The following is a 9,324-nucleotide window of genomic DNA, read 5'->3' on the forward strand; positions in this document are numbered from 1 at the left end:
CTTCAATAAAGTTAGAAATATATATATCTTAAGCTATTCCAAACATATAAAAACTGAGTTCATTATGCAGGCTATTGTTAAAATAATGTCTACGCCAAGAACTGTAGGGCAACAATCGTTTTCATAGATACTTTTTACTGGGGTACATCTCTATAATCATAAATTTGATACATTTGCTATAATGATGGCCCCATGATCCATTTACTTATTCTATCATTCCTTTAGGAAAAGTAAGATGCTTCGTATTTGGGCCATAATGCCACTTTGCAATTTGAAGGAAGAGCTCGGTGGAAGGCTGCTTAAAGATTTCAATGAGTTGGGGTTCGGTGGATAATGGATGTCAACAAACTACAAATAAAAAATATATATTATTTATCAACGAAAATTTATATTAAGCATTATAAGTGTTTTTGGTTAGCTAGTGTAACCTTTATTAAATAAAATATATATATTATATATATACACACCCTTATAGAATTATTTGTTACTCTATTAAGATGATATATTACATTGTTATTATATTAGTATAAACTCGTAAAATAAATTGTAACATTTGGATACTTGTTATCAAATAACTTATAATTCAATTTAGACTTGACTTGCATGTTCAAGATTCCGGAGTGATAACACTGCTGGCCACATAAAATAGAAAAAATATATTTTTACAACTTTTTGTTACAATTAGAAGGGAGGTATGAGAGAAAGAGATGATAAAGTAGGATAAAATAGACGAAGTTATAAAAAAGATTAGAAAAAGTATAATTGGAAATAATGTAGTTCATTTCAAACAAATCTTGAACGATTGAAGGTTTGAAGTGTTTCATGTTTTGGGTTTTTAGGGGTAATTTTTTTATTTGGTCAACAGGGTAAAAATTATTATTATTTAAAATATATTGACAGCTTGGGCCTGAATGAATCCTGCACAACTCTTTTTTTTAGACCTCTTACTCTATGCATACAAACTGTTCAATCCCTCTTTCGCCAAAAACATAATAAACTCTTTTTGTTCCTAGGCCTGGTAACGTACTGCCGGGAAACGCTTTATTCTAAACACCTTGTAAATTGTAAACTTGACAAAAATATAAAATAAAATAAACTTGTTTTTTTGTCAGAAGAAACTTGTTGAATGAAAATAAAAAATAAAAGCCCAGGCCTATGGCCCATTGGTTCTGCAAGTTGAAATTGACCAAAAAGAATATCCGAAAATATAAGAATTCTAACACTAGCTATGTACAGATATGTATTTATGCATCTTTTAGTTTTTGTCATCAAAGTGCTTATCCAACTTGGTGTTCTGGTTGTTTATCGCTCGGCCTTGTCTTGTCTGGGCCTTGAGCTTTTGTATCGTTGCAGCACTGACCTCATGAATTAATGGTTTGTGCCCGTTAATTAGCACATATTAAAGAATATTAAAAAAAATTATTTAATTACTTAAAATTTATAAAAATGAGTATTAAAATGTTTTTTAATAATAAATATTTTTATTTTTTGAAATAAAAACTCTTAACACGTATTAATATATAATATTCATTAATATATAGTTCAAGTTTTGGGATGACCATGACATGATATTAGTATTAGAGTCTTTACATATAACCACACGATTCGGTATATAGAATTTCGTGTTAAAAGGTGAAGTTCTTCTAGCAATAAAATCTACTTAAAGGAAACTTTGTAAAATACTTGTGAGCAAAGCTTAAGGTAATACTTAAATCTGTATTTAAAAAAACGTGAGTTATTTTTTTTAATATCAATACATGTATAAATTAACTTATTTTGAAAAAAAAAATTATAACATTAAAATTATTATTATTCATGAAAAGCTATTGCCAAACATGTACCTTATCCTCCAATAGCATGGGGATTGTTCAACAAATATGTGGTGTGTGTGTGTGACTAATTTAATATAATTTCCCTTTTTGACATGTGTGTCTGATTAAAAAAATGCTAATTTATATAATAACAACCAATTATATAATTATTTTAAAAGTAATACTAACAACACGCTTTTTATAATACATTTTTTATTTAATAAAATTTATTAAAAATTATAAAAATAATATGAATTTCACTATGTATTTTTTAAAATTTTTATAAATTTTAGCAGAGTATGTTAGAGAGAACATTATTAGTATTATTCTTATTTTAAACAATCAATTATTAAAGTTGTTCATAATAACATTTAACTATTAAAGTTTAATTTTTATTTTTACATTTATAAGAGAAAATTCATTTGGTATGTTGCCTACACATGAGTCATGTGTAAGTATTGTTTATTTGTGTTTTTTTTTTAAATATGTTTTGTAATTTTTTAAAAATCTAAGATAAGTAAATTAGTTTTTCAAACAGGGCAAAAACCTAAAAATGAATTTTTACAAGTTAAAAAAATACATTTTTTGATAATTATGTTTATATATGATTATTTTAGGATAAATTATTGGTTTAATTTTTAATAGTTGTTTCATGAGCTGATAAAAAAATTATTTAAAATAAATTCAACAGAATACGCACTAATTAAAAAGGGCGAATTACAAAAGTAGAACTGTTTATAAGCGAATTAGCTAAAATGCTCTCTAAATCTTTGTCTAAAATTGCCGAGAAATTGCTTATGCGAGATTAATGATGCATTAATCTCGGGTGCTTCAATGATAGATGCTTGGGCTCTGGTGATATTATATTTGATTGAACTTTTCTTCATTGCTAAATTCCAAATGTCATTGTCCAACTTTTCACACTACAACCAATACGTACGCCAGATGGCTACAGACCAACAACTTAAATGAAATGTAGCATAAATTATCAGCTTTTGTAGCTGCTAGGTTCTTCCCCCCTTCACTTTACTTGCTTTAGCTTTTTATATTTTATTTATTTTCTCGGAGAGGGAAAGCGTAGTGTTTTGCTTTGGTTCGTGTTCACTCCTTCGAAGATATGCTTCAACTGTTTAAGCACAATGGCACTAGACTTTTGAATAGTTTTTGTTCCAATGAAGATACCAAACTTAACAGTATGAGATTTTTTCACAAATTATCCGTACTATTTGTAAGATTTTTGAGTAATGATTAGTAGTCACTCAGGCGAATCACCCATAGATTTATAAATGAAATTATCACATATTTATGTACCAAAACAAAAAAATATCCAATCATATTGTAACCAAAAACTATAGATGCTTCATCCATTAAAATTACAGTTTTTTTTTGTCCTACGAAACTTGAAAGTCCCGCTAACTATTTGTAATATTTATCAGTAAGCTAAGATTTTAAATGCAATGCAGCTTCAGAATTATCATATAATCAATATGGGCGCAATTCTGATAGCAAAGTGGAATTTGAAACACTGATATTTGTTAAGATGCCTCTACATGGAACTCAGTGGTCTATCAAATTTTCAACCCACCTATATATCTCAAGCAAAACAGCTTTGAAACATGAAAGAGTCCAACTTTCTTGTTAAAGGATAATGGATATGAAAAAGAAAAATCTAAAAACAAAAGTTTAAAAATGCCAGCTAGCTATTATTAAAGCTGTGTCTGTCACTCTCACTCTCATTACTAAGGATAGTTTTGGTAGGAAAAGCATTCATGTTCGTGGAAGACTACGTTAGCTGTATTGCGGCCAAAAGGTTGAAACAAGAGGAACGTACCTATGAGGGAAGAACTAGAGCCTCCAGATGTTGAGACTTAATGATGGAAGAGAAGGAAAAACCATCCCAATTGCATTTAAGATTATCCAAAGAATCCGTGCTGCGTTTTGTTGCCACAAAACGTGTCTCATAACAACATAATTTTCGCTTTTGAAGAGCCTCATCCCAATCCCATGTCATGTTAACGTTGTTGACGCACATACTGATGTAAATTTTCTAAGCAAATCATCACAGAGAAAATAATTAATACTATACTGTGAAAATAAATATAGTATGTCTATGATATTACATATTAATAGTGTGATATATATGCCTATAATATTAATCAAGATTTATATGCACACCCGTAATCTGGTACTAACAATTCTACTTTTGATAGATAAAATTTAAATCAACGAGGTATATGATTTATTTTTTGTTTGGGTAGTGAATCGAGCACTTGTCTAACAACCGACGTCCTTAAAGTCAAATTTTGATCGAGAAGCAACTCTGTTCTTATTAGGAGCATTAGGAGAATAATGGTTTTGAGTTGCGACTAATGATTTCATGTCAATGTACGTAACACCATATCATTGCTTGTCGTTCTTTCAGTTCATTCCTCTATTTACTTCTTTCCTTTTCTATCTCATTTTCTTGTTTCTAATTATTTTCTCTGCACGTGGAGATGTTAATAATAACGTGAATCACATTACGTAAGCATGACTGACTAGCTAGCATACAATTAATCACACAATCATCAAATAAAGCAGCCTCCTCTATCTTACATTTTCAATATTTCTTCGGTGATAAGAAATTATTCAAAGATCTAACTTCTTTATATCGAAAAAATTCTTTAGTCATATGTACGGTATTTACTTTCAATGGTTTTTGTTTGTATCCAAAATTTACATGGATAAATTTATCGCCGGCGCTAGCCTTTTGGAATATAACAAAAATGTGTAGATTCTTTCTACTAACATGCGTGCATATAAGCACGTGGTGACGCTGGGAAGTGCTCAAAATGCATCGATCGGTAATGGAATTGTAACCTGTTAGGCTGTTAGGAAAGGCCTAGTCTCATCAAATGTGGGTGCTTGTACGATCAATAATGTTATTTACTACAGCATAGTGTGTATTAAATCACATCATATTGAAAAATCTTAGAGCAAAGCGAAATTAGCCAATGATGGGGGGTTATAACTTTATATTGTGGCAGTGGGGTTGGGTTTCAAATTCTGCAACAGGGCATGCAGAGCAGAAGGATTCTTGTTCTTGACAACATAGTCCAACAAACTACGATCATCGAAAATGCCTCACATTTTTCTTTTTTATTCTCTGCCTCGGAGTTCCTAAGCATATATGATAGCTAGATGCGCATTATTTTGACTTGGATTCTATGAAAGCAATGCACGTCCCCTTATTTTCCTTCTCCACATATATCTGCTTTTCCTTTTTCGATGGGTTGGGTGGGTCGGTAACTACGCCTTTTTGTGCTTTTTTTTTTTTTGGGTACAATAGCTGCCTTTATTTTATATAGTTTTTTGGTGAATGTGTGGTCTTGTTTCACCTTCTAGCCCCGGGTTAACTCGTGAGAAATATACATGGAATTTCGTTAGCTGGAAAGGTCGTTTCTCTCATCTGGTGCAAGGGGTCATTTACAGTGCACATACTATTATTTTTCTTTTAATCTTTTCAAAATTTTGGTTATCTTTTTAAGAAACAGGACCCAGAATGCAATGTGCACTATTTTTGGACCATTGCCCCTGACGCAGTGGTTAAACCTAGTACTTCTGTTTGTGATTGATTTACATGAGTAGTCAGATTTAATGGTCCATACCATACCCTGTAACTAAAAATACACAAGAACTATAAAATATAAAATTGTAAAATAAAGTAGCGTTACATTATGAGATGTAATGTGTTTTTGATAGGGTAGCATTGTAGAGCAATCAATTATACTTTGGACCAATGAACCATTCTAGCTAGTGCTCTTTGCACTAAATAATAAAAACAAACAACGGAAGGAAACTTCCGTCAGATATTGACAAAGATTCAAAACAACAATCCTTTTATTCATTATCGCGGGATAAATTAGATTATGACAATAATTTTGTTCGTAGAATGTTCTTATTCGTTTCACTAAGTACGTTTAACTGGATTCTTTCCTATAAAAAACTTCAAAAGATAGGAGTAATCTAAGATTTATCTAGTGGGTCGATTTTACTTTATACGAATAGAAAATAAGTCATCATTATACGCATAAAGTACACTCTTTTCATCCATTCCAAATCTTCTATGACAATCTTATTGGTGCCACTCCGTGAGGCATTAAATCTCCTATGCGTGCCTAATACGATTTTGGGCACCTAATCTTTGCATATTCAAATAGAAAATATAAGACGAAAAACGTCACCAGACGTACAAACTTGAAGCATTTTAGTTATTTGAGATCGAGAAAACTAGAAAGAGAACTGATGCAAGGGTTTAATATGCACCCAAGTTGCTAGAAACGCACAAGAGCAACATTCCAACTTTTAATTTTTGCAAAGTGAATTCCAATCCAAAATTTCCAATAACCCACTGAACATGATAGGATATAAAAACAAAGGCCAATCAAAATCTAAAGAAGCAAGGGTTAGAGTGGATATCCAAAAACGTAGATTAGAAATGAGGTGGATGCTGTAGAGAAGAGGGGAAGGGGTGGTGGGGATAAGGGAATTAAAGATGAGTGGGCGTGGTGGGCATAAGTGGGCTTAGCACTAAGCCATGATTTGTGGGTCCAAGATGAATCATTGCCCAGGCATTGTGGCTGGCAAGTCACATCAAAGAAAGGCAACAAGTTGTGGGCCCATGGCCTGCTGCAACTGGGTTTTCCTGGGTTAGTGGGGGCCCATTATAAATATAATAATAATGTGAGAAACTCTCTAAATTTATCTCAGTGGTGGCTGGCGGTTTTTTCAGTTGATTACTACATATGATTATGTGCTCCCACAGTGCCCTTTCCCTTTTGGGATAAATCTTGTTTGAGAATGAGAGATTGAACCTTTTTCAAGGGTTCATGTACGGTGTCCGCAACACTACTTTGGAGCTTAACAACGATAATTTGGATTTGGATGGAAGCCACACCTTCTTGACCTGCACATTGCATATTATTAGCATATCCCTTAGACTAAATTTCCCCCTCATTTTACTATATTATTCCTCATGCTGTAATTTGGATTATAAAAGACGACATTATCACACATGCTAAATCCAAACAAATATTATTATTAGTGCCCCTATTTAGCACTCTAAATCTAGGGGCGGACTCGTGCATAAAGGCTTCCCCTACTGACACCAAACTTTAATTTGCTCCACTTGTTCTTTTTTTAACAAAATTTATGAGCAATATTATATTCATTTTTTTACTATTCTTTCACTATGATTAACGTTTTATCTTAATAATTTATGTTATAAATATTAATATTAAAAAATAATAATATTAAAATGCCTAAGATATTAACTACACTTATATGTTATTTTTAATACGCCTATGTAAAAAAATAAAAGAAAGATTTTTTTTATTAAAGACAATTTTATCTAAAATAGAATTAAGTACTAAATACGAATATCTATCTTAACATAAATTTATATCATACTTGTTATTTTGTTGGAAATTAACCAAGATCCAACCCCACTTGGTATATATGACTTGTTTAAAAACAAAGTTTTCATATTAATTGTTACAAAAAAATATCATTTTAATGATTAGCAAAGTTTTCATATGAAAAGAAGATGTTTTAATGTATTCCAATTTAAAGAAATATTTATTTATTTTTACCGTTTAAAAAGTTATTATACTTCGTTTTTAATCTATTATTAAACGCATGTTTTTCTTTTTATGTCACGCTGCTTTGAGCTTGATTACCAATCATGGTTGTAGGGGACTGTGGCAACCCAAACAATTTTATTTTTCTTTAAATATTTTCTGTGATTTTTTAGGCAAATATCCTCTCTACCTAAACAGAGGGATTTGTCTTTAAAACAATTATTAAAAATATTACTTCGTTAAATTTGACCTCCAATATCATTTGATCTTATTTAGTGTGTCTTTGAGAGAAGGAAAGAGAAAAAAAATATTAAATGAGATAAATTTTTAAATTAATAGTTATAAGAATAAATATTACCATTGTATAGGATGTGTTTAGATAAATAAGTTATTTAAGTTTATTTATTGTTTCTATAACGATAACTTAATTATATCATAAATTTCATGATAAATATATTAGAATAAATTAAAAACAATTTATTTTAATAAGTTATATCAAAAAAATTATTTAAATAAGTTAAAAACAGTTTAAAAGAGAATTCACAAACTTATAATGATTAACAATTAATATATATATATATATATATATATAAATTTTTCATTAATTTAAATTTTTTAGATATATAATCTAATAATAAATATTTAAAATATTTTAACAATTTTATTAATTTCAATTCTTAAGATGAAATAAATAATAATAAGATTTTATTATAAAAATATTTATTACACTTAACTTGAAATTAATAAAAGCTAATATTATAAATATATATCATATACTATAATAGTGATGTAACAAATCTTAATTAATTTTTCAATCATATAAAATTTTACAAAATTAACTTATCTTTTAATATCATTAAATATTATAGTTAAATTGATATTTTTTTTAAATATCATTCAAAGTGTTATTTTGTTAATTTTGACACTATGTGATTTGAATCAATATACTTTGATATAACTTTGTTTTTTAAAACCAATGATGAAACTAAAGGTGTGTCTATCTGTACTTATTTCAAGAAGGAAAGTTTTTAAAATTTAAAAATAATAATTGAATGTGTTTTTTTTAAAACTAAAAGATTTTTTTATATAAAAAAGGAAAAAGTAGTGTATATATATAAACAAGAAAAAAAAAAAGGTTAAATTATAAAGTTAAAAAAAATTAATAAATTTTTTTGATAAATGGACTAAAAATAGGCACGGTCATCCGATATGTATTTATAATTTTTTTTTAAAGTCTAATTTATCTTAACTTATTTAAATAATAAATTTAATTTAAATTTTTGAAATATTTAATTAATTAAATATATAAAAATTAATTTTAAAATAAAGTTTATTAAATATAATAAGATTGTTTATTTAGGACTTATAAAATTTAAATAATATATTAAATAATTTTATATAAAAATTATAATATATTATTATATTAAATAAATTAAATTTTAAAATAAATAAAATATTAAATTAAAAATATTAATATTTTCGTTAAAGTTAGAGAATGTTTTACTATATACCTCTAAAATAGTAATATTTATTAAAAGAATTTATATTAGTATTGTTTGGTTTATCGTGTACATATTAATATGCAAGAAAGAAATATAAAAAATAATAAAAAAGAAAGAAAATAGATAGTAATTTAATGATTTTATTTTATTATTTTATCTTTTAAAACAGATAAAAAAATTATTATGTGGTATGCATTTTTAAATATATTTTTAATATACATATTCAACAATTTTTTCAGGTGAAATTGATGAAAAAATTTCAATGATGCGTTTAATGATATACCTTTTCCCCTTTATTTCTTAAAAAAATTCTAAACTTTGCCGTCTGTTGAAATATCCAAATTTTCCAAAATGCATCTTATTCTCTCAAATGACTTCAATGATTAATGCTTT

Source organism: Abrus precatorius, unplaced genomic scaffold (assembly GCF_003935025.1).
Source record: "Abrus precatorius isolate BTA unplaced genomic scaffold, Abrus_2018 Scaffold10, whole genome shotgun sequence".
NCBI lineage: Eukaryota > Viridiplantae > Streptophyta > Magnoliopsida > Fabales > Fabaceae > Abrus > Abrus precatorius.